We start from the raw sequence: 24337 nt of genomic DNA on the forward strand, positions 1-24337 counted from the left end.
TAACGGTAGCAAGTAGATTAGAAATAGAAGCGGGCCAAGTACAGAGCCTTGGGGCACACCGTGAGAAACAGATACAGAGCGTGAGCGATTCTTACCTATCTTAACAAATTGTTGTCTATCACATAGATACGAGGTCAACCACTGAAGTGCCGCACCCGTGATGCCTATTGCAGACAATCGTGAGATAAGTGTAGAGTGGCACACAGTGTCAAATGCTGCACTGAGGTCAAGGAGAACCAGGATACCATGTGCACCAGAGTCAGAAGCCAGAAGGAGATCATTTAGTACTTTTAGAAGAGCTGTTTCTGTGCTGTGGTATGTACGGAAACCAGATTGAAGAGGTTCAAAGAGATTATGTCTCTCTAAGTGTGATTGCAGTTGTGCCACAACTACCTTCTCAAGTAGCTTGCCAACGAAAGCAAGGTTTGATATTGGTCTATAATTGCTATGAATGGCGTTGTCGAGGCCGGGCTTCTTGAGGATTGGAGTAATGGCCGCTACTTTCAGATTAAGCGGAACAGTGGCAGTGGCAAGAGACCTGTTAATAAGGTGGGTAATAGGTTGAATGAGTAAAGACAAATGAGTTTTTAGAAGGTATGTTGGAATAGGATCAAGTGTACAGGAGGTAGAATTTGATTTGTTAATCAATTTTTCAACCACAGATGTATTAGTGAGTGAAAAAGTGTCTAGCGGACAACCAATCAAATATGGAGTTGAAGGGGTAGCTGCAGTAGAAGAAAACGACTGATAAATGTTGTCAATTTTTTGAAGGAAAAAAGACTGAAAACTTTCACAAAGATCAGCAGAACCAGTAAGAGCTACGGTGGACGGTTTGACCAGTTTATTTATTTCTGTGAAAAGAGCTTTAGGTTTGCATTTAGCTTTGTTAATAACAGTAGAAAGATAGTTAGAGCGTGCAATGTTAAATGCTTCTTTGTATTTCACTACTGAATCAGAAAAGGCTATGGCATGGACAAGAAGGGAAGATTTGTTGTGGAGTCTTTCAAGACGCCTACATTGAGTTTTCAGAACTCTGAGCTCAGGGGTAAACCAAGGAGAGGAATGAGTAGACGGAACAGTTCTAGTTATTAAAGGAGCAAGCTCATCCAATACATCACCAATCGATTTATCATAGGTAGAAACTATCTCATCAGGACACAGCAGATTGAGTGAGGAAGGAAGAGCAGAAACAGCAATGGCAGCGGAGAAATTTTCAACAGTTATAGTTTTCAGATTTCGGTAGGATATAGTAGTGTTGGTTATAGGTTTTACAATGGGGAGTGAGAAATCAAAGAGAATTAGTTTATGGTCAGAGATGCCCAGATTATGACCATGAACATGCACATTGTCAATACCAACAGTACAGAGCAGATCGAGAGTATGAGAGTGAGAATGTGTTGGGAAGTCAATATGCTGAGATACTTCAAAATAATCCAGAACAGACAAAAAGTCTTTTGCAGCAGTACAATCAGAATCAACATGTATATTAAAGTCACCAAGCATCATTATTCTGTCATGCCGGGCAAAAGCGAGAGTGAGAAGTTCAGTCAGATCAGAGCAGAAGTTTGGGTTGTTTCTAGGGGGTCTATAAATCAGTAGAATCAGAAGCGGAGCGGGGCCAGCAAGTTGAAGTGAAATACATTCAAAACTTGGAACATCAAGAATGTCATATTTAGTCACTTTGTAATTGTTCTTAAAGATCACTGCCAGACCACCACCTCTACCACTAAGTCGAGGTTTTGTCAGATAACTATATCCAGCAGGGGTTAAAAGATTCAGCTCAACAAAATCGTCAGGTGTTTGCCAGGTTTCAGTCAGAAAGAGTAAATCCAGGTCTCTCTCAGTTGTAACTTCATTCAGTAGTGTACCCTTGCCAGTCAGGGAACGAGTGTTCAAAAGTGCGCAGTTGTGTCGATGAGGAACATGCGACGAGTAGGTCACATCTTTAGTTAGGGGTATGAGAGTCCTGGCGCGGTGGAGAGTCACATCGTTACTATAGTAACGCTCCGATCTCGGCGACAGGATCACAGGTATTGAGAGACAGGAGTCGTAGTTATAAAGCCATCTACGTTTAGCAGACCGATGGATATAACGTGTACGACGTGCAATTCCGAGAGTAGTACACAAATCAAACGTGGAGGATTCCAGACGGAGTAGACGATTTAGGTTATGCAGTTGCAATGAAGTATAATTTAAATCCATACCGTGAATGAGAAGCAGAGCAAGGCCAGCAAAGCCCAGGGCCAGCAGTCTCAATGCCGGAGAGTTATTAATGGCAAAGTACATCTCTTTGCAGTTTAAGACAGCACTCACAGAAAGCCGAATGGCCACCCACGTTACTACAACACCACGTTAGCCAAACCCAGCTGGTGATCCACAAAACTAAACTAAACAGCTCGCTAAACAAGTTAAAACTTGCCTACCTGCTGCATCAGATGTTATGGGACTCACAGATATGCAGTGGTAGAGGGCTCGCGGGGAAAGTAATGCGAGGCCACCACGTTAGCCAGACCAAAGAGGGCAGAACCACAATAAAACACTACGCAATGAATAAGGGGAAACTTACCCACCGAGAGTGCAGAAGAATGGTAAAGCCGAAACAGTGGGCAGAGGGCTCGCAGGGATTTCACAAAGTGAGACGCTGAACAGAAGTTAGCAGAGATTGTCCAAATTGTCCAGGGAGTGTCAGAGACTTCCGAAAATGTAACATCCATGCAACTGATGCTTAACTCAAACATCCAACACTGTTCCATTAAGTTTTTATGTCCCGAGAAAGCACATCCAGAAGCCAACAGCAGGTTTATCCCGATTATATATCCAGATTTCGTATCCCGAGAAAAGCATCCAGATTCTCCGTTCAACAGTGTCGCCCAGAAGTAAACAACATGATGTTGAGCATGAAGCGTAACAAACAGAAAAAGTCCAGATTCCGTTCCAACAGAATCGCCCAGAGGCAAGCAACACGGTGTTAATAGAGGAAACGTAACAAACAAAGATTTACAAAACAAAACAAAAACAAAACAACGATTTGCGATGAGAAGCGGCAGCCAGTTCGCGCACAGCGTACTCTCACCCAAGCAAAGCAAATTTGCTCTCACCCAAGCAAATGTAAATTTACATTTATTATATGTGTATAGTACATTTTACCGCTAGTGTCCAGTGGTGATGCTAATTTATAAATCCCACAATGATTTTGTACTCCAGGGGAGATGAACAAAAATGATTGTGGTAATTGAATTGTCCATAAAATATGACCAGAAATGTGTAAAGAAAAATCACAGAATAAAGTCCTAATAAAAGGTTGCTCAAGGCACTGTGTAACCCAGGTCAAAATTGAGCTGATCAGAAAAATAAATATAATTTGTAATAATTATATTCTCACTCAAAATGCTGAAATAAGTTACATAATGTGTTGCCAAAGTCGTTCTGCTGTGCCATGAACATTAAATAAATAAATAACTAATAATAACTAATAATTAAAGTGTGAAGTTTGTCATAAGATGGGCTTGACGTCACTGAAATGAGACGCGATAATTGCAGAGAGAGCACAAGCTTCAGTTAACAGATCGCAAGTGAAATCAAAGTGGATCAAAAGGAAAAAATAACATTCATCCTTGCTTAATATACATAAATAATAAGTTGTATGATGTTGTAACCCTTATATTCATCTTTTATGGGTGACAGGGCCGGCCCTGACCAATTTGCTGCCCTAGACAAGATTTTACCTGGTGCCCCTTGCATCACAGCCCATTCCCCCCGTCATTGTGTTGTTCATGATATTTAATATTATGGGCAATTCCACGCAAAACTGTCACATCCATAACGTCAACACAATGCCATGGTATTTAGTTGCCGTTATGGTTGTGACAGTTTTGCGCGGAATTGCCCTTATATTAAAAAATAAAACATAAAACATAAAAAAAAAAAAAAAAAAAAAGGCTGATGATGGTTAAACTATACAAAATAGCACCTAAGCCACATTACAGTCTAAACACAAATAGCAAGAGCTTTACATCTAGCCATTCATGCACAAACTATTAATTGAGCACTAGCAAAAGTGTTTGTTTTCCAGTAGATGGCAGCAATTTCACTAAACTATGGAACATTTCACGTTTTCGCCATAAAATGAAACTGAGAAATGTAGATCTTCTTTAATGTGAATTTTACATAAAACGTTGCTATTTTAAATAAACCCATATATAAATTGCATTACTTTTGGCAAAAAAAAAGAAAAGAAAAGAAAAAAAGCCATAAATCCCCCCCAAATCTGCACAACAGAGCAAAAACATGAATAAAAACGCAATATTACACACGTTTAAAAAAACTTACATGATTGTTAGAAAATCACACTGTCTGTGGCCTCTGGAGAACTCAGTACAGCTGTTTGCATAAAGTTTAAGGTAAAAATAACTGCCATTAATTAGTAAACATTACTGGTATCTTACTATAATATACAATGCAATTAGATAAACTGTTCATTAATTATATCACTTTACCTCTGTCTTTATCCCTTTTTTCCTCTTCTCTTATTCTTCCCTGCATCAGACACTGCAGCAAAGAGTATAGAAGTACCAAGAGGCGAAACTCAATAGAACGTTCCATTGCAACAAACGCACCCATGCGCAGAGCTGAAGCTCCGTCATCTTGGACTAAACGCAACACAGCTGTCATAGAAATGAACGATACCGGTTCAAATTCAAAAGCGGTTAAATTAACTAAATAGTAGTTTCTAGTTTTTAATATCTCTATAGCAGACACCCCATGCCTCCCGGAAGTTCCGGGAGTCTCCCGCATATTGATAGCAGCTCCCTGATGCCCACAAATTAGCTAAAATCTCCCGGAATCTAGAGCGAGCGAGCAAGAGCGCACAGCTCCAAACCGTGTAGAGCAGTGGTTCCCAATTCCAATCCTCGTGACCCTTACTGCTCTGCACATGTCTCTCTTATCTGACACAGTTCAGTTCATGGAGTCTCACCTAATGAGCTGATGATCTGGTTCAGGTGTGTCAAATAAGGGAGACATACAAAATGTGCAGAGCAGTGGGTCACGAGGACTGGAATTGGGAACCACTGGTGTAGAGCACACGGCAGAAAGGGTGAGGGAGCGAGAGAAAGATCAACATAAAATGTGGAACACAACTTGTTCAGATTTTTTGCTTTCCTTTTCTTGCAGTTATAGAGTAAAATATATTTTGTAATATATATCTTTTATATAAAATATAAATAATTCTATGTTTAAATTTGTGCATTTTAATAAACTCAAACTTATATAACTTTTTTCTGTTTCACTTTCATAATTTATTTTCACTTCAACAATAATCTGACAAATGTCTTCTTTAAAACAAGACCAACCATAGGTCTATATTCCAAAGCATTCTTGAATTACAACCATTTAAGTTTGGATAGTGATTTTCATGTTTATGCGAAAAAAAAGGTGACAGTTAAAAGGATAATTTAGTGATAACAATGAATTAATCAAGCGGTCATTTGCCAGTTTAGGTGTTCATATATCTCTGAAAGTATGCGATTTAAAAAGCCCACTTCGAGTCTTGACTCAATTTCGACCAAATACATAACGTTAGCAAACTGTTAGCAGCTACTGCGGTTATGGGATAGCTTACATTAACGTTACAGCACCTGTTATCGTTGACGTTAGCTCACTTTAACGTTAATAAAAACCTTTTCTACTTTACCTCTCTGGATCTAATTGGTTGTACACTGGTAGTTGTTGCAGTTGATGGCAGAACACTGTTTTCTTTGTTTCCAATTATTTCCACTCATAATGTTAATGCTGTATTCACCTTATTTTCGAACGCGGAAGTAAACATGGGTCCAGTATCCGGTTTTTGTGCGGCACTTCCGTTTCCTCGCTTCCCTGGGCTAACTAATGATATCAATCGCAAAGGATTATGCAGAATTGACAGAAAAATGTTACACATAACGTAACAGATGAATACAACAAAGATCTAAAGCCCCGCCTCACCCAGTTCGGGTACCGGACCTGGTTGAAAACACTCATGCATCTAGCTGGCAGAGTGACAACTTCGCCGGCGCCTTCAGCACCGCCCTAAACACGGCCGAGCCAGCGCTGGACTAATATATCTATGGAGGTATTTTTGTCATGTCAAATGTATTAATAATGCCATCAGAATGCAACCAAATCACAGGACAGCAATAAGTAGATGGCTATAAATAATTGTAAATCATACAAAATAAACGCCATGATGACTAGATTTTATATTTTGTTTCTCCTTAGAGTTTTTTATTGAGACTTCATAGCCCAGCCACTTTTCTGGTATCGGGTGGTCTTCTGTAAGTCTTGTGTTCACGAAATGAAAAGAACAAACATACGGTCGTTTCGGTGGTTTCTTCAAATGTAAAGCTTTTAACCACAGGCGAAGGGTGCGGTAAAGTAGGTTTTATGTTGGACATTCGTTAGACATTCGCCAAGCAAATTAAGGGACTGTCTCAAAACTGCACACACACACACACACACACACACACACACACACACACACACACACACACACACACACACACACACACATAAGCATTCCAAGGTGCGAAACCACGCAAAGCATACTAATAAAATGTAAATATGTGAATTAAGTGGACAACCTATTTTGCGTCAATACTGCCGACGTTGTCTTTGCTGCTATATATTTATGTTTAACATAGGCCTTCCACAACTCTCTCCCCATATGTCGAATATATCACCAATGAGGCTTATCATATGTTACCAAGCAGCAGCAGCGCCGCGTCAGACACGTTTCTGGTGTGCAGAGATATAGAAAACGCCACGCAACAGAAACGCCAAGTAAATCTTTCTTTTGTACCAGTTATTATGACAACCTCTAACTGCACAAACAATCCCGGTCTTCCTTGAAGCCATAACGATGAGTTAGTTGTTATGAATACTTGTTTGATTAACCGCTACGGTGAGCTCGCCAGTAACCGGAAGTGCCTGACCGGAAGTCTCGCACAAAATACCGTCAACTGGCTGCATCCGTATTTCCGTTAAAAATAAGGTGAATACAGTAGTTGTGCTAACGGTAAAGCCGTTGGTTCAGTCCAAAATGGCGGCCGCGCTACCGAAGTGCCACCTAGTGGCTGTTGTCAAAACTGCAACGGAGTTTCGCCTCTTGGTACTTCTATACTCTTTGACTGCAGTAGGCTATCTATGGCATACTATAATGCTAATTTATGTGTCATGTGAATTCGGCCATCTGTCACTATCAAGGAACTTTCACTATGTCAGCCATTTCCGCGAGCGGCCAGGCCTGCTTCTACATTGGATGTGGCGAGAGGCGACACGACACAACAAACTCCCAACCATAAACTGAACGCTTGTGATGTAGTACTCGAGTCGTCTCGAGACCGATTTCTGCTTTCTCGGACTCGTCTCGGACTTGTTCCGTCTTGACTCGGTCTCGACCCTTCAAAGACTCGGTCTTGACTCGGTCTCGGACCACAGTGGGAGGAGAAGGACTCGTAATTTCAGACCGAGTCCTCGAGATTTTTTTTTAATGTTCAAATAATAATAATAAAATGCAATGTCGACGGGCATTATTTGAAAATGACATCCCATGGTGCAATGCAAAGATCCTGCCGTCAGAGCCGTTTATTTATCTCCGGTGAGTGTCACTGTCAGTAGGTCAGTGTCTTCAGTTGCTGCATGGTGTGAGCGGCGGCAAGATGAGCAACGAGTCTGCCATCATCAAATTCGCCTTTCAGAACCACAAACCATTTACCGGAAAATATTTGAAGAAAAAGCACACTGCGCGGTGCCAATTCTGCAACACATCGATAACTGAAACCTATGGTACAACTTCTAACTTCCATCGCCACGTTAGAAGAAATCATCCTGACAGGTGAGTGCAGTAATATATTTGTTGAGCTATGCTATGCTCGATAACATATTTGTGCTTCACCTAACCATGCCTGAGTAGAAAATGTGTTTGACATAAAGCTGTTAGTTTTAGTTTTACATTATAATGCTGGTCTCATTGTTAATATGTAGGTATTAATACGTAATTTTCAAAGATAGAAAGAAACAGACAGACACGTATAATCACAATAATTTATTTATTGAGAAAATGTCAAAACCGGTACCAAAAGTCGTTCACATGACGATGTGTCGCAGTCCTCTATGGCAGTATATAATAGTTTTGTATGAGGTAACGTTACAGTGCAGAATTTAAGTTATTAATCCATGAAAATGTTGATTCGGTTCGCTGTTCGCTCTGTGAAGGCGCGCGCGCTTCTCCATTTCAAATGTAGCACACACGGCATGTCGCAATCTGTGACGAAGCATGCGAGAGCCAATGAGCGTTTGATATCACTGCTGTAAAACATGTCGTAACGCTTCGGGCGCAATTTTTGAATTTGAATTCACTACGAGCGCGGGATTTGACGTTTACGGTCTCTGCTGAGAATGGAGATGAAGATCACTGGATAAAGGGCTGAATTTGGATCTGTTTCTTGCAAACAACGTATGGATTGTAAAGATATGGATTACATCAAGCTAATAAAATGTATGTCTTTTGTGAATTTATGTTGTGTTTTAGTGTATTATGGGTCTATAGGAGAAAACGCTTTTGTGTCTCACGGTAAATAAACCAAATATTACAAAATGGTTAAACGATTAAAGAAGGTATTTTTAAGGTTTTAAAGTCACAAAGTGTATTCTTGTTTAACACCATGTAGGCTAATCCTCCGAAACGAGTTTGCAGCAGAAGGCACGAACAGAGCGAAATGTTATTATTTATGAGTAGCCTAACGTTATTATATGAGTAACGTTAATGTTAAACTATTAATAAATGCGACTGAAAATTTTATTGATAAGACAATTGAATGCAATTGAGTCAAAACATTAATGCGACGATTTTAACATGCATAATAAGTTAAATAGGAATACGTACAAATTTGTATGTCGGTGAAGTTGTTTATACGTAAATAAATTACGTTTTTGTGCTGTCAATACGTAAATGTTATACGTTTTAGTGCTGTAAATACGTCAGTATTATACGTTTCTGTGTGTATAAAACGTAAATAAATGTACATATGGTAGAACTACATTTTACGTAAAAATACACACATATTTTCATGAGATCATGTTGCATAATGACATAGAATAGATGGTATTTTGAGTTGCTAAAACAAACAAAACAAAAAAGCCACGAGCCACCCACCACTGGTGTCTTTTTCTGACGCCCAGAGCTATTGATACGATAGCTATCTAGCCTACTTGACCAAGTAGTCCAACTTGAGATCAGAGATGTGAACTGTAAGTTGTCTAATTAACACAGTTAGTGGAAAGGCTTAAGCAGGAGAATACCATAAACAAATGTATCTTAGATGGTGTCAGGGACATTCTATTTTATCAGTGAGTGTTGAATGTTTAATGTCAAGTGGCCATTTAGCTACTCAATTAGTTTGTTTGTGAATGCTAACCGTTAGCATCTATACGGATTTCTCCATAGGCGTTAGCTATGCTAACCAATTGGTTTCAATTCATTTTTAATGTGTCTAAATGCACTCAGGAAACCAATACCAATAACATATATTTTGTTTGTCTGCTTTACAGTTTTACAGTGAGTCTTAAGTCAAGCTTTGAAGAGAATTTCGGCGTCCTGCTTTTCTTGGGAAACGTTATCTATCTGCCGAGCTTGTAACCACACACACAAGAGCAGGGGCAAAATACATTAGTTGTTCGTCTGAGCTACACACTTAGTAGTTGTCTTGAATAGGGCACTCAGTGTCGTGTCGAGTTGAATATTACTTGAATTATATATTGTTCTACATAGGTTATTTTAGTGCTTGTGTGTAAGACAACAAGAGAGACTCTGCTTCCTCTAATGTCCACATACAGTGTTGATTAAAATTAGTCACATCTACAACATCTGCATCTTGTTTAATTGTTAATCTACATTAATATTGTTACATAAAGCCTTTGTTACAACATTCAGCAGTATGTAGACATAGGCTGATAATTTTGAGTAGGCAGCCTAATATTATTTCCACCATTAAGATTGCTCTGCAGTGAAAGGAGTTGTGGGCTGGCTAGGTGGCTACAGGTGGTTACAAATTTGAATATTAATAATTTTGAATAGTAATAATAGGCTGTCCTTGGTCATTTTCTTTCACATCAGGAATGTGGAAATGACCTTGCATGTATTAGGCTAGGCCTAGGCTATTTTGGATTAGAAAAGAAGGTGACCAAGTTCCAACAGACAGTAAGAGAGCTGCCTTTAAAACTTATAAATGATCTCAACGTATATAGTTTTGCAATGAATAGTTTATAATAGAGAACATTATGAAGTTTAAAAAATGCTGATATATAATAATTTGTGGATGTTCCCTCTCTCTTACAGGTTCCTGGAGTACAAGGCAGCACAAGACCAAACTGACGTTGCACAACCATCAGTATCTGCGTGCTTCTCCAATGTTTTGGTCTACAGTTCTAAATCCCCTCGGCAGCAAGCAATCAATGCATCCATCATTAAGGACTTGGTAATTGGCTGTGGACTGCCTCTGGCTTTGGTGGAGAATTGCTACTTTAGAAAATTTCTGAAAGTCAAGGACTCAAAATATACCCCCATCTCGAGAAGTACTATCTCCGAGAAAAGAATCCCAGTACTGGTGAACCAAGTGAAGCAGACTATTGTTGAAAGATTGCAGAGTCAACCATCTGTCTCTGTAACCGTTGATATCTGGTCTGACCGCAGACTGCGGTCCTTTCTTGGCGTCACTGCGCATGCAGTACACTGCTCTAATGGATCCTGTGTGCTTGAACCGTACCTGCTTGAATGTCGGCGGTTTACAGGACGGCACAGTGGTGAGAGGATTTCTGCAGCTTTTGAGGAAATACTTGAAGAATATGGCATCACGCAAAAAGTTGTTATATTATAACAGACAATGCCGCCAACATGAAGTGCGCTTTCAAAGTGCAAATGCCCCTGCAGCAAGCCTCTGACACAGAAAGCGAGAATGATCTTGATGATGAGGAGTTATGGGAGGACACTGATGAGGACACAGAACTTGGGCTATTGGGGGAGAGGCTTTCTTGTTTTGCCCATTCTCTTCAGTTAGTTGTCTCAGATGGAATGAAAGAGGTCAAATCAATTAGTCTTGCCATTGCTAAAGCATCTCGCATTTCTACCCTCTTACACACCAGCTCGGCTTTCAAAGACACATTTGAAAGCACATGTGGAACAACAAAAACTGTACCTGCAGCGAACAACACCAGATGGAATAGTACATTTAAACAACTACAAGCACTGACTTCTCTGGATCACAAAACATTGACCGAAATGTGTCTTAACGACTTTTCAGATGTTGTTTTCACGCCACGTGAGTGGAACCAACTCAGAGACTTAACCTCAATTCTAGCTCCTTTTGCTGAGGCTACTAACTTAACAGAGGGGGAAAAAGTCGTAACTATCAGCATCATTGTGCCGACTGTTGTTGACCTGAACACCCATTTAATAAAACGTGAAACAACTCATATACTGTGTAGACCCATCGCAAGGGCACTACACGGATCACTGAAAAAACGCTTCCAGGGGATTTTTGAACAGTTTGACATGGCTGGGAAAACTGGGAAGGAGGAGCCATTCAACAACAAAATCTACACCCTTGCCACAATGCTGGACCCACAGTTTGGCCTAAATTGGGTGGATCTCGATGTGATGTGCAAGCAGGGTGCAGCATACCAGAGGCGATACAGAGAGGACCTGAAAAAATCACTGAAAGGTTAGTACATAAACTGATGTATGAAAACTTACTGTAAATTCGTATCATATTTGCGCACCAGAACATATTAAACTGGGTGTATTACATTTTACCACAGAGTGCAAGGGTAATAACATACAATAGTGATGTTATTCCAGGATTACATTTAACATATTTAACATAACACAGCGTGATCATAATCTCTAGTCTACATAACATTTGATATGACGTGCTCATGCCCTCATGTCTCACAGAAACACTGGTTGCAGAGGTTGAGAAATGTGCTGAGAGATACGGAGGAGAACAAGATGACTTGGACGCCACATTGGAAGAGGATGATGACTCCCCACCAAAGAAATGTGGTCGCATGCTGTCGAGGTACAAATCCCTCAAAAAGCGCAGCACAGGGGAGCAAACATCTGTTGCTACGCAGGTTGCAAAATAGTTAAGACTGCTCCTCTAAACAATTCCCAATCTAGCTTAGTCTGTAGGCCTAACTGTTGATTATTAACTGGGGTGATATTAAATCATGAATATCAAAACTGACATGTTGAGACAAAATCTCGACTCGGACTTGCTTCCTCAAAGACTCGGTCTTGACTCGGACTCGACTGTATTTGAAAAACAACGGACTCGGTCTCGACTCGGACTCGACCCTTCAAAGACTCGGTCTTGACTCGGACTCGACTGTATTTGAAAACCAACGGACTCGGTCTCGACTCGGACTTGACCCTTCAAAGACTCGGTCTTGACTCGGACTCGGCATAGGCGGTCTCGTCCCCATCACTACTGAACGCACGTTCTTAATGTAGCCCACCTCTAAATTTTGCCATTCATTCTCTCTACCAATCCATTCGTTTGTGGATGTTATGGCGAGCATTGGCCTCTTTAAATGTTGAGAATTTTGCACACACTTTTGTTAATCTGCAATCATAAGGGAAATAAAAATATTTATAAAAGTAATATTTAATCTCTCAACAACATAGTGAATTTCTGCCTAGGACTGAATGAAGTACTTACAGCATTGACAGATTATTTCCCCTGGTCAGTAAGAATCAATTTGGGGGCTTCGAACCGATGGACAAATTTAATTATGCATTTTGTCACTTCCTTGGCTGCCTTTGATGTCAAAGGTTAGGGCCATTTCATGAAGTAATCGATCATCATGCAAATGTATTGATGTCCATGCTTGGTTTCCATCGATTTCCCAATTAGGTCCATCCCCACCAACTCAAATGGCTGAGAAACCTTATAGCAAAAGATTTTCACATTAAAATAGTTTTTGTCCAGACACTTAATTTATACTGCCTGGTTTGCAAATACACAATCAAGATGTTTCTAGATGTGTACTGTAAATACCAGGGTAACATTTGTATTAATCATTTTGAACGATAGAGAAAAAAAGTTATATAAAAACTGACTATGAAATAACAAGCCTTATCATTGAATAATTGTATAACGTATATTGTTTCCCTTGTTTTGGTCTGGCCACAGTGTGCAGTTTTTGAGATATAGAATTACATGTGGCATGTTAAATTACACATTTTGATATATTTGTTTCAAATATGCTTTGAGGCAATTATATTAGTACTGGTATTGGTTTCAGTGCATTGGGTTTTGCAAAGAGGCTTGATTATTGACCATAGGGGTGAACACTGCCGTTTAGTGGGTGTTGTTCCTCACATTCATTTATAGACTTGTCTTTGCTCTGCAAGTCATGCAAGGTAATACATTTTTCATCAACAGCAATAAACTTAAATGTTATTGCAATTCTATAGATTTAGGCACATCTGCATAATAAGCCAGGTCACTTAGACAACCTATACTTTATTACAATGTAATGTCTTAATTGTGGGAAATGTCATGTGTATTGTACTTGTCATGATTCCTGTTTTGTGTTCCCCTTGTGTGGACTTTCTGTTCTGTGCCATGTTTTGTAGTCCTTTGTAGTTTTTCTTGTTGATTAGTTCCTGATTGTTCCCAGGTGTGTCTTGTTTGCCAATCTCCCCTTGAGTGTATATATACCCAAGTATTTCTCATGTTCTTTGTCTAGTGTTGTTCTTCGTTGGATGTTTATTGTGAGTTGTTTCAGTTTCTGGATTTTCCCTGTGTTTGGATTTTGGTCTTTGTCTGTTTTCTTGTTATGCTCTGCCTGGATTTACTTTCTGACTGTTTTGTTAATAATAAATGTCAAACTGCACCTGGATCCAATGTCCTGTCTTTACTGAAACAGCCACCATTACAGTACTGCACAACTGTGCCATGATTATGTTGGACAGTGTCAGTGACTCAGTCCAAGATTTATTTGACCGGTCTATATGAAGGTCGTAAAAGCATGCTTGTAAATTGGAATTGTTGGGGAGTAATAGGGCGAAATAAAAAAATTCTGGCCATTCGCGAAACAGCTGTGTCGTCATCAGAGCTCTGGAGAAGATGCGCTGGCTGAGTCCTCCGGCTGCTCTCAAAACGCTCTCGAGGTACTTTGATGCCATACGACACAGTCACGTGGCACCGCTGTCTCAAGAAGTCAGACAAAATTTCTAACCGGCATGCACTGCTTCAAGTCAGCCGCAGATCGGCGCAGTGCTGTATGAAGTCGAACAAGCCTTTTGCTCAATCTTGTTCCCTTTCGAGGGAACTTGCGCTGCGTCGAGAATCGATACATTGGGGAACGCCTTTGGCATGACGCGTCTGAAGTCTGTATGGAACTAGTCCAATCTTGATTGGTGTTGTGTAATAACGTCACTCGTGACGTCGCATGTGACGGTGATGCGGAAGCTATAAAAGGATGCCGGCACATAACCGCGTTAGCTTTCTGTCTTCAGCAAGCGTTCTGTGTGACTGTATTGTCTTATTTGGTGTTGTCTGTCTATCTCAATATATATGGCGAATATAGAGAAACGACTCGGGCGGTGTGCGTCCCCTTGCCCACGGTATTTGAGCGAGGATGACACGCACTCGTTCTGTGTTGTTTGTCTGGGAGTGGAGCATGCACGGGCAGTGCTCGAGGGCGCTGTCTGTGCAAACTGTTTTCAGTTACCTATGAAAAAGCTCCACTCCCGTTTGAGCCTGTTCGATCAATTCGATCAAGCTCGCGTTCCCAGTGCATCAGGTCCCGCGTCTGTTGAGGCAGCGCGCCGCTTGTAAGCATGGGATTCACACGTGGGGCTGGCATATAATACTGAGACGGTTGCGACCCTTTCTCAGTGTTTATTAACCAGCTCCACTGGTCTCGCGCACGGTTCGGAAGCCCGCGCTGCGGCTTCTTCCGACCGTGTTAAAGACCCGGCGTTTGATTTATCTGGCTCCGAGGAGTTAGATATTATCAACACCGAATCACGTGGATATGGGGATTCGCCACCCCATATTCCCGTTATTGAGGAGTTGCTGGAGGTTGTAACCAGGGCAGTGGCTAAATTAAATGTTGAATGGCCATTTAAATAGCAGGAAGCGACTAAGAAAAATAAAATGGATGAGCGCTTCCTGCAGACCCAGTCACAATCTTCGTGTCAGAGCCTTCCCTTTTTCACTGAGGTATCGAGATCGTGGAAAAATCCATGTTCATCTCAATTATTTTCCCCCATGTATATATTTACTCATCCATTAGGGAATCTAATGAGAATGGTTATGAGGTGATGCCTCGGGTTGAGGAATATTTTGCGAAATATTTTCTCCCCGACATTGCGTCACTCCTGATAGCTCAGACACTTCCCTCCAAATCTCGTACATCGAATTTGTTAGGGAAAGCATATATGGCGGTGGGTCGAGCCGGTGCATGCCTACACACGATGGGGTTTTTACAGGCATACCAGGCTGACCTCTTCAAAGAGGTGGATGACAACTGGGAGGTCTCACTCGACGGTATTACTGAATTTCGAAGAGTGGCTGACTTATCTCTTCGTATCATTAACCCTTCAAGGTCTAAGGGGTTTTAAGTCCGCCAGGCACTATGTTAATATTTCGGCTTCTGGAAGGGTCAATTTTCATGGCAGAGTGAAGAGAGTCATATTTCTGGATTCTATAGACTCTCAGCTATAAGGTGCATGCATTGACAATACACTTCTTGAGACACTTGTATGGGTTCTGATGTGATATATCACCAAGAAATACAAAAAACGGAAGTTAAAATTTTTGTTTTTTATTATATAAAAATAGCAAACCATAATGAATAAGGGATTTTACATCAAATATTGATTATTCAAAGGGTTTAGAACACCTGTAAAAAATTGGGTGAAAAAATATAAAGAAACAAAATAAATATTTACATTTCTGTGACTGTAGTCACCATACGTTTTTTGGGAAAAAACACAGAATATTAGGTTAGGTTAGGTTAGGTTAGGTATACTTTATTGTCCCGACGGGACATTTTTTGGGGGCTCACGAACACAGCCACTGCATTGCCAAACATATAAAACAAACACATTACATAATGACAGAGTAGAAAGATACACTTTTACAATCAAGTAATTGGCCTCACGCTACTGTATACACTGGAAAGTAATTGGCATCACGCCACTCTATACACTGGAAAGTAATTGGCATCACGCCACTCTGTACACTGGAAAGTAATTGGCATCACGCCACTCTGTACACTGGAAAGTAATTGGCATCACGCCACTCTATACACTGGAAAGTAATTGGCATCACGCCACTCTGTACACTGGAAAGTAATTGGCATCACGCCACTCTTTACATAATTGCACTGTGCACTGTATTTGCACATCATTATTCTTACATGTTGTGCCACATGTGAAAGCAGTTACGCTCTGGCTGTAGGCAGAGTGGCACATCACACTCATTACATTTCCATGAAGTGTCCTTTCTTGGGACCCCATCTGCCTTACATTTCTCACACCTCAGCCTTGCAATTGGTTTTGATTGGCACAGGTGTATGTCCAGTTCTCCTCTGTACAGGCACGGCCCCGACTGTGACACCACACAGCTCAGCCACAAGCTGCTCCACGTAGGCCCTGTGGGTGATGAGGTGGGTGGCTTTGGTACTGGTATGTTTGTTGTCTCCCAGGATCCATCCCTATTTTTCTGCTTCCTCTTGACAGTGTCCCCATCATAAGCAACATGGACACTGCTGCACATTGCCACCTCCCTGTTGTCCATCCACTTGGTGAAGACAAGGTTATCTTCTCTTATCCACCTGAGAGATCCTCTGGGGGATTTCTTGGTCAGTTTATTTATTTTTGTTTTTGGAGCCTCCTTCCTCCCTTCACGAATGGTACCACAGGCTCCAAATTTGAGGGGTGATAACCACTGCCTAGGAAAGATGGCCTCATCAATTTCACCACAGAGTCAAATGAAAGCCCTAGCCCAGAGGCCAACCTGCTTTTACCTGTGTATATGTTGAAGTCACAGGTATAGCCATTGCTGGAGTCTGCCAGCACAAACAGCTTTATCCCCCACTTGGTGGGTTTGGCTTTCATGTACTGGGTCATCCCAGTTCTTGCCTTGGTGGCCACCATCCTCTCATCAATGGAAATCTGCTTCCTGGGATGGTAGGCAGACTGACAGGCGGCCTTTATCTCAGTCATCAGTGGCTTCAAACGAAAGAGTGTGTCATACTCATCTGGCTGAGTCTGCTTCTTTCTGTCATTTACCACATCTTCCTCTGGGTCACTCATATGGATATTCCAAGATATGGTACGGAACCTATCCCGTGTCATGACTGTGTTTGGAAAATTCACAGAAAACATATTTTTTCTCTTCCAATAGTCATTTACTGCTGGCAGCTTTAGAACTCCCATGTACAAAACTAATCCAATGAATTGGAACATCTCTGCAGGGTTGATGGTGGTCCACTTGTACTTTTTCCCAGCAGCAATGTTTCTCTCTGCCAGCTTGTTTGTGTTGGCACACAATGTCCTGATTGAATCAGCACTAAAAAAGTGCTTGAAAAGGCCGAGGGGGCTTTGCTCTACAGACGTGTCCAATTGCACTCCAGGTTCCAGTCTGGGGCAAAACCTTTGTGGAATGGGAGCCACATCAGGATCCTTTTCTGTCTTCCATCCTTGTTCTGGCTGGTCTGGTGGTGCTGGACATCTGACAGGTGAAAGTGACTGGCTGCATCCTACAGGGGAGCCAAACTGACTCTGTGACACAGAGGGCCTCCTTCCTCTACGACGTAACCTCAAGGTAGGGGTCGCAAACCGTCCTCTTGGTGGCTCTGTGGCAGTGCTGGAGGAGCCGGGTCGAGGAGTAGAAATGGATCTGTGGGCTGCAGGAGTAGAAATGGATCTGTGGGCTGCAGGAGGTGAAATGGATCTGTGGGCTGCAGGAGGAGACCTGGATCTGTGGGCTGCAGGAGGATAAATGGATCTGTGGGCTGCAGGAGGTGAAATGGATCTGTGGGCTGCAGGAGGATAAATGGATCTGTGGGCTGCAGGAGGAGACCTGGATCTGTGGGCTGCAGGAGGAGAAATGGATCTGTGGGCTGCAGGAGTAGAAATGGATCTGTGGGCTGCAGGAGGTGAAATGGATCTGTGGGCTGCAGGAGGAGACCTGGATCTGTGGGCTGCAGGAGGATAAATGGATCTGTGGGCTGCAGGAGGTGAAATGGATCTGTGGGCTGCAGGAGGATAAATGGATCTGTGGGCTGCAGGAGGAGACCTGGATCTGTGGGCTGCAGGAGGAGAAATGGATCTGTGGGCTGCAGGAGGATAAATGGATCTGTGGGCTGCAGGAGGAGACCTGGATCTGTGGGCTGCAGGAGGTGAAATGGATCTGTGGGCTGCAGGAGGATAAATGGATCTGTGGGCTGCAGGAGGAGACCTGGATCTGTGGGCTGCAGGAGGAGAAATGGATCTGTGGGCTGCAGGAGGAGAAATGGATCTGTGGGCTGCAGGAGGATAAATGGATCTGTGGGCTGCAGGAGGAGAAATGGATCTGTGGGCTGCAGGAGGAGACCTGGATCTGTGGGCTGCAGGAGGAGACCTGGATCTGTGGGCTGCAGGAGGAGACCTGGATCTGTGGGCTGCAGGAGGAGAAATGGATCTGTGGGCTGCAGGAGGAGAAATGGATCTGTGGGCTGCAGGAGGAGAAATGGATCTGTGGGCTGCAGGAGGAGACCTGGATCTGTGGGCTACAGGAGAAGACCTGGATCTGTGGGCTGCAGGAGGAGCAGAAGCGGTGCTGTGTAGAAAAGGGCGAGCAGTCTGGGTCCTGGGTTCAGCAGAAGATGTACTCGGCTGCTCTGGGGTTTCCTGGGGTACCCGGCTGCCTGCTGTGAGTGTGTTTGCTTCGGTGCTGTAAGCTCCGTCTTAGCCTCGTATTTCTTTGTTTTGAACCATCATTTACTACAATTTGTAGTTGTTTATACTAAATACAGCTTACCCAACATCTCAGATTGACATCGCTAGCTTCCATTACTACTAGCACAACACGCTAATTCGCTACTGCTAGCCTGTTAACGCGCCACCCGTGCGCTCAGCTGTTTTATTTATTTATTTTTCTCTTGCGCGCTCGCGCCTTTGAGTTAATAAAAGCTCAGGTAAGTAATAATCAGTCAACAAACACGGTGAGTAATGTCTTGTCCTGTTATTGTCACCTGTACTTCATGTCACATGTTTAGCATAGACTTCTCTGTTGGCAATGTAGGATTTATATGTGATAAATGTAAGGAGACAGTTAGGCTGACAGAGAAGATTTCAGAATTAGAGACACGCATCCAAACTTTAATTGAGGATAGTAAGAGTGCTAGAGCTTTAGATACTATTTTGGATGCGCATAGCATAGTGAACTCTTTACATGATTCGGTTCCAGCTGAAGTAGAGCCTGTGCAGCCGGGCAAATGGGTGACAGTGAGGGATCGCTCTAGTCGCGGATCAAAAAACCACTCTTCCGGTCCGATTACCACAACAAATCGATTTGCCCCGCTCAGTGAAACACCCACTGAGAATTCTGTTGATTGTGCCCTAGTAATTGGTGATTCGATCACACGGAACGTGAAAATAGAGACACCAGCGAACATAGTCACATGTTTGCCGGGAGCCAGAGCGCCTGACATCAAAGCAAATTTAAAAGTGTTGGCTAATGCTAATCGTAAATTCTCTAAGATCATTATTCATGTCGGCACTAATGATGTTCGACTCCGCCAGTCGGAGATCACCAAAATTAATATTAAAGAGGTGTGTGAACTTGCAAGTACGATGTCAGGCACTGTAATTTGCTCTGGCCCCCTTCCTGTTCGCAGGAGTGATGAGATAGTTAGTAGATTGTGTTCACTGAATCGCTGGCTGTCTGAGTGGTGTCCGTGTAATAATATAGAATTCATAGACAATTGGAAAAGTTTTTGGGGCAAACCTGACCTGTTGAAAAGAGATGGTATTCATCCCTCCTGGGATGGTGCTGCTCTTCTATCTAGTAATATGGCTCATAGTCTTAGAGCTCAAACATGACAAATTGGGCACCAGGTCAGGAAGCAGACAGACTGGCTAAACCAACCGTCTGCTAGCGGCCTCGCGTCACCCAGGTCAGATAAATCCCATCACATAGAGCCTCTTTCACCTAGCTATCATCATATAGAGACTGTGTCTGTTCCCCGATTTTGGAAATCCAAAAAATGTTTAAACCTATCTAAGGTTAAAAATTTAATTGATGTTCAACAAATAAAAAACAGCTATAATACAGATGAGCAAATGCTAAAGCTTGGGTTGCTGAATATTCGATCGCTTACTTCAAAAGCACTCATTGTTAATGATATGATTTCAGATAATAACCTAGATGTGCTGTGTTTGACAGAAACCTGGCTAAAACCAAGCGATTACATTACATTAAATGAGTCCACCCCGCAAGACTACTGTTATAAACATGAACCTCATCTTAAACGCAAAGGGGGTGGTGTTGCTGTAATTTATAGTAATATTTTCAAAACCACTAAGAAATCAAGTTTCGAATATAATTCTTTTGAAGTGTTAGTGCTTAATGTAAAAATATATAGTATAAATGATAAATCACGTTTGAGATTTGTGCTGGCTACTGTATACAGGCCACCAGGGCACCATACAGACTTTATCAAAGAATTTGCGGACTTTCTATCAGAGTTAGTATTGGCTGCAGATAAAGTACTAATTGTTGGTGATTTGAATATACACATCGATAATGAAAAAGATGCATTGGGTTTGGCATTTAAAGACATTGTAAACTCAATTGGAGTTAGACAACACGTGTCAGGACCTACTCATCGTCGTAATCATACTCTAGATCTAATATTATCACATGGAATAGATGTTGATGCCGTTGAAATTCTGCAGCAGAGCGATGACATCTCAGATCATTATCTAGTCTCGTGTAAATTACATTTAGCCAAGGCTGCAAAGCCGACTCCGTGTTACAAATATGTTAGACCTATCACTTCTGCTACTAAAGATTGCTTTATTAATAATCTTCCTGATCAGTTTCATCATTTTAGCATCCCGGATAGCTTAGAAAAACTTGATATTGCAACAGAAACTTTTAACTCTCTCTTTTCCAGCACTTTAGACACAGTTGCTCCTTTGCGCTTAAAGAAGATTAAAGAAAATAATCCAACGCCGTGGTACAACGAGCACACTCGGGCCCTTAAGAGAGCAGCCAGAAAAATGGAGCGCAACTGGAAGAAAACAAAATTAGAGGTATTTCGCATTTCATGGAAAGAGAGCTCGATTGCTTACAGAGAGGCTTTAAAAGCTGCTAGATCTGCTTATTTTTCAAACCTATTAGAAGAAAATAAACATAATCCTAGGTATTTATTTGAAACAGTGGCTAAACTAACGAAAAAGAAAGCTTCAAACACAGAAGGTTCCAAGCAGCACAGCAGTAATGACTTTATGAACTTCTTCACTTATAAGATTGATAATATCAGGGATAAAATTATAACTATGCAACCGTCTACTACAGTATCGCATCAGGCAGTGCATTGTAGTCTCCCTGAGGAAAAATTTGATTCATTCATTGCTATAGGAGAGGAAGAATTTACTAAACTCGTTAAATCATCTAAATCTACAACATGTATGTTAGACCCTATACCGACTAAGCTAATGAAAGAGATGCTTCCAGAGGTCATAGATCCTCTTCTTAATATCATTAATTCATCTTTGTCTCTAGGATACGTACCAAAAAACTTTAAGCTGGCTATGATTAAACCGCTTGTTAAAAAAATGCAACTTGATCCTTCAGAATTAGTCAATTACAGGCCGATCTCGAATCTACCTTTTCTGTCAAAGATACTAGAAAAGGCAGTATCTTCACAACTATGTTCCTTTCTAGAAAGAAATGATATCTGCGAGGATTTTCAGTCCGGATTTAGACCATACCATAGTACTGAGACTGCTCTCGTTAGAGTAACAAATGATTTGCTCTTATCATCCGATCGTGGTTGTGTCTCTCTATTAGTGTCACTCGATCTTAGTGCTGCGTTTGACACCATTGACCACAACATTCTTTTAAATAGACTAGAAAACTATGTTGGCATTAGTAGAATTGCACTAGCATGGTTTAAATCATACTTATCTGACCGTTATCAGTTTGTAGCAGTAAATGAAGAGATGTCTTATCAATCACAAGTTCAGTATGGCGTACCACAGGGCTCAGTACTAGGACCGCTGCTGTTCACTCTGTACATGCTACCATTAGGAGATATCATTAGGAAACATGGAATTAGCTTCCACTGTTATGCCGACGATACTCAGCTCTATATTTCTTCAAAACCTAACGAAACTTACCAATTCACTAAATTAACAGAATGCATAGCTGATATAAAAAATTGGATGACTCGTAATTTCCTACTTCTAAATTCTGAAAAAACAGAGATTCTAATTATTGGACAAAAAACTTCCTCACGTAATAACCTAGAATACTGTCTAACACTTGATGGCTGCTCTGTTAAGTCTTCGTCGTCGGTTAGGAACCTGGGTGTGCTCTTTGATACCAATCTTTCATTTGAAAGTCACGTGTCTAGTATCTGTAAAACCGCATTTTTCCATCTTAAAAATATATCTAAATTACGTCATATGCTCTCATTGACAAATGCGGAACAATTAGTCCATGCATTCATGACCTCAAGGCTAGATTATTGTAATGCTCTACTGGGTGGTTGCCCTGCACGCGTAATAAACACACTACAGCTAGTTCAAAACGCAGCAGCTCGAGTTCTTACCAGAACCAGGAAGTATGACCATATTAGCCCGGTTCTGTCAAAACTGCACTGGCTCCCTATTAAACATCGCATCAATTTTAAAATATTGCTGATTACTTACAAAGCACTAAATGGTTTAGCTCCGCAGTACTTGAGCGAGCTCTTAACGCATTATACTCCTTCACGTCTATTGCGATCTCAAAATTCCGGCCAGTTGATAATACCTAGAATATCTAAATCGACTGCTGGCGGTAGATCCTTTTCCTATTTAGCACCAAAACTTTGGAACAGCCTTCCTACCATTGTCCGGGAAGCAGACACACTCTGTCAGTTCAAATCTAGATTAAAGACACATCTCTTTGACATAGCGTTCACATAATACATTATAGACTTCTATAATTCAATATTAGGCTGCATAGATTAGGTCAGCTGGAACCGGGAACACTTCCCATAAATCCTGATGTACTTGTTACATCATGAGAAGAATGGCATCTACGCTAATTTTAGTGTCTTTGTTTATCCCAAGGTTTTCCCGCAGCCTGCCGGATCCAGGCCGTTTCCAGATCTGATGAAGGACCTTCGCCTGGACCCGATGTCAACGCAGTGCTGAAGTGCCAACTAGTCTCTCCCTATGGAGGATCCCTTTCCCACTCTACAGATAACGCGTCGTCGGGAAAACTCAATTTGCGTATCTACCCCGAATTGATAAAATAAAATAAATTTCTGAATCAAAACTATAAGGAAACACCAGTAATTTGTTTAGGCTTGGTTTGCAGGGAATTCCAAACCTGCACACATATATTCAAACGCACATAACTATAGAACCCGTTCTTAATGCACATCTGAACGCCATCAGCGTTTCTCACAGGTTCGCGTTTAAAGTCTGTGTAGAGAGAATGGTGTCGTCTTGGCGGCCCTAATTTAAAAACAAATGATCGTTGCGACGGAAGCGAATCAATCAAAACTAACTTTAGCTGGAAAATAACTTTATTAAAGAACCGCTATAAAGCCAAAACAATCTTACGTTAAATTATACATTTATCTCTGTAAAGCTGCTTTGAGACAATCTACTAGAGTTGAGCCGGATACTCGGCTGAAACGAGTATCCGGTACAGATAAAGCACTTTCGTCGAGTACGAGTATTATACGAGTAATACGAGTCAATATCTGTGCTCGGATTGAAAAAAAAAGAAAGTTATGTTGAGATTAGGGCTGGGCGATATATCGATATATTTATTTATTTATTTATTTTTTAATGCGATATGGAATTAGACCATATCGCATACCGATATAGTTCAAATTTGCGCTGTGATCCTTGCTCCAAGCAAGCTGCTGACCCGTAGCTCTCTGCACTGCTCCCCGCACCCCGCCCCTCCTTTTCCACTTTGCGTGCGTGTTTAGAGCATGTTATGTTATAACATGAAATAAAGTCTTTCACCTCAGAAAAACGGACTTTCTTGTCCTGTCAGCTGTAGTCGTAGCG

Source organism: Rutilus rutilus, assembly GCF_951802725.1.
Source record: "Rutilus rutilus genome assembly, chromosome: 11".
In the NCBI taxonomy this organism is placed as follows: domain Eukaryota; kingdom Metazoa; phylum Chordata; class Actinopteri; order Cypriniformes; family Leuciscidae; genus Rutilus; species Rutilus rutilus.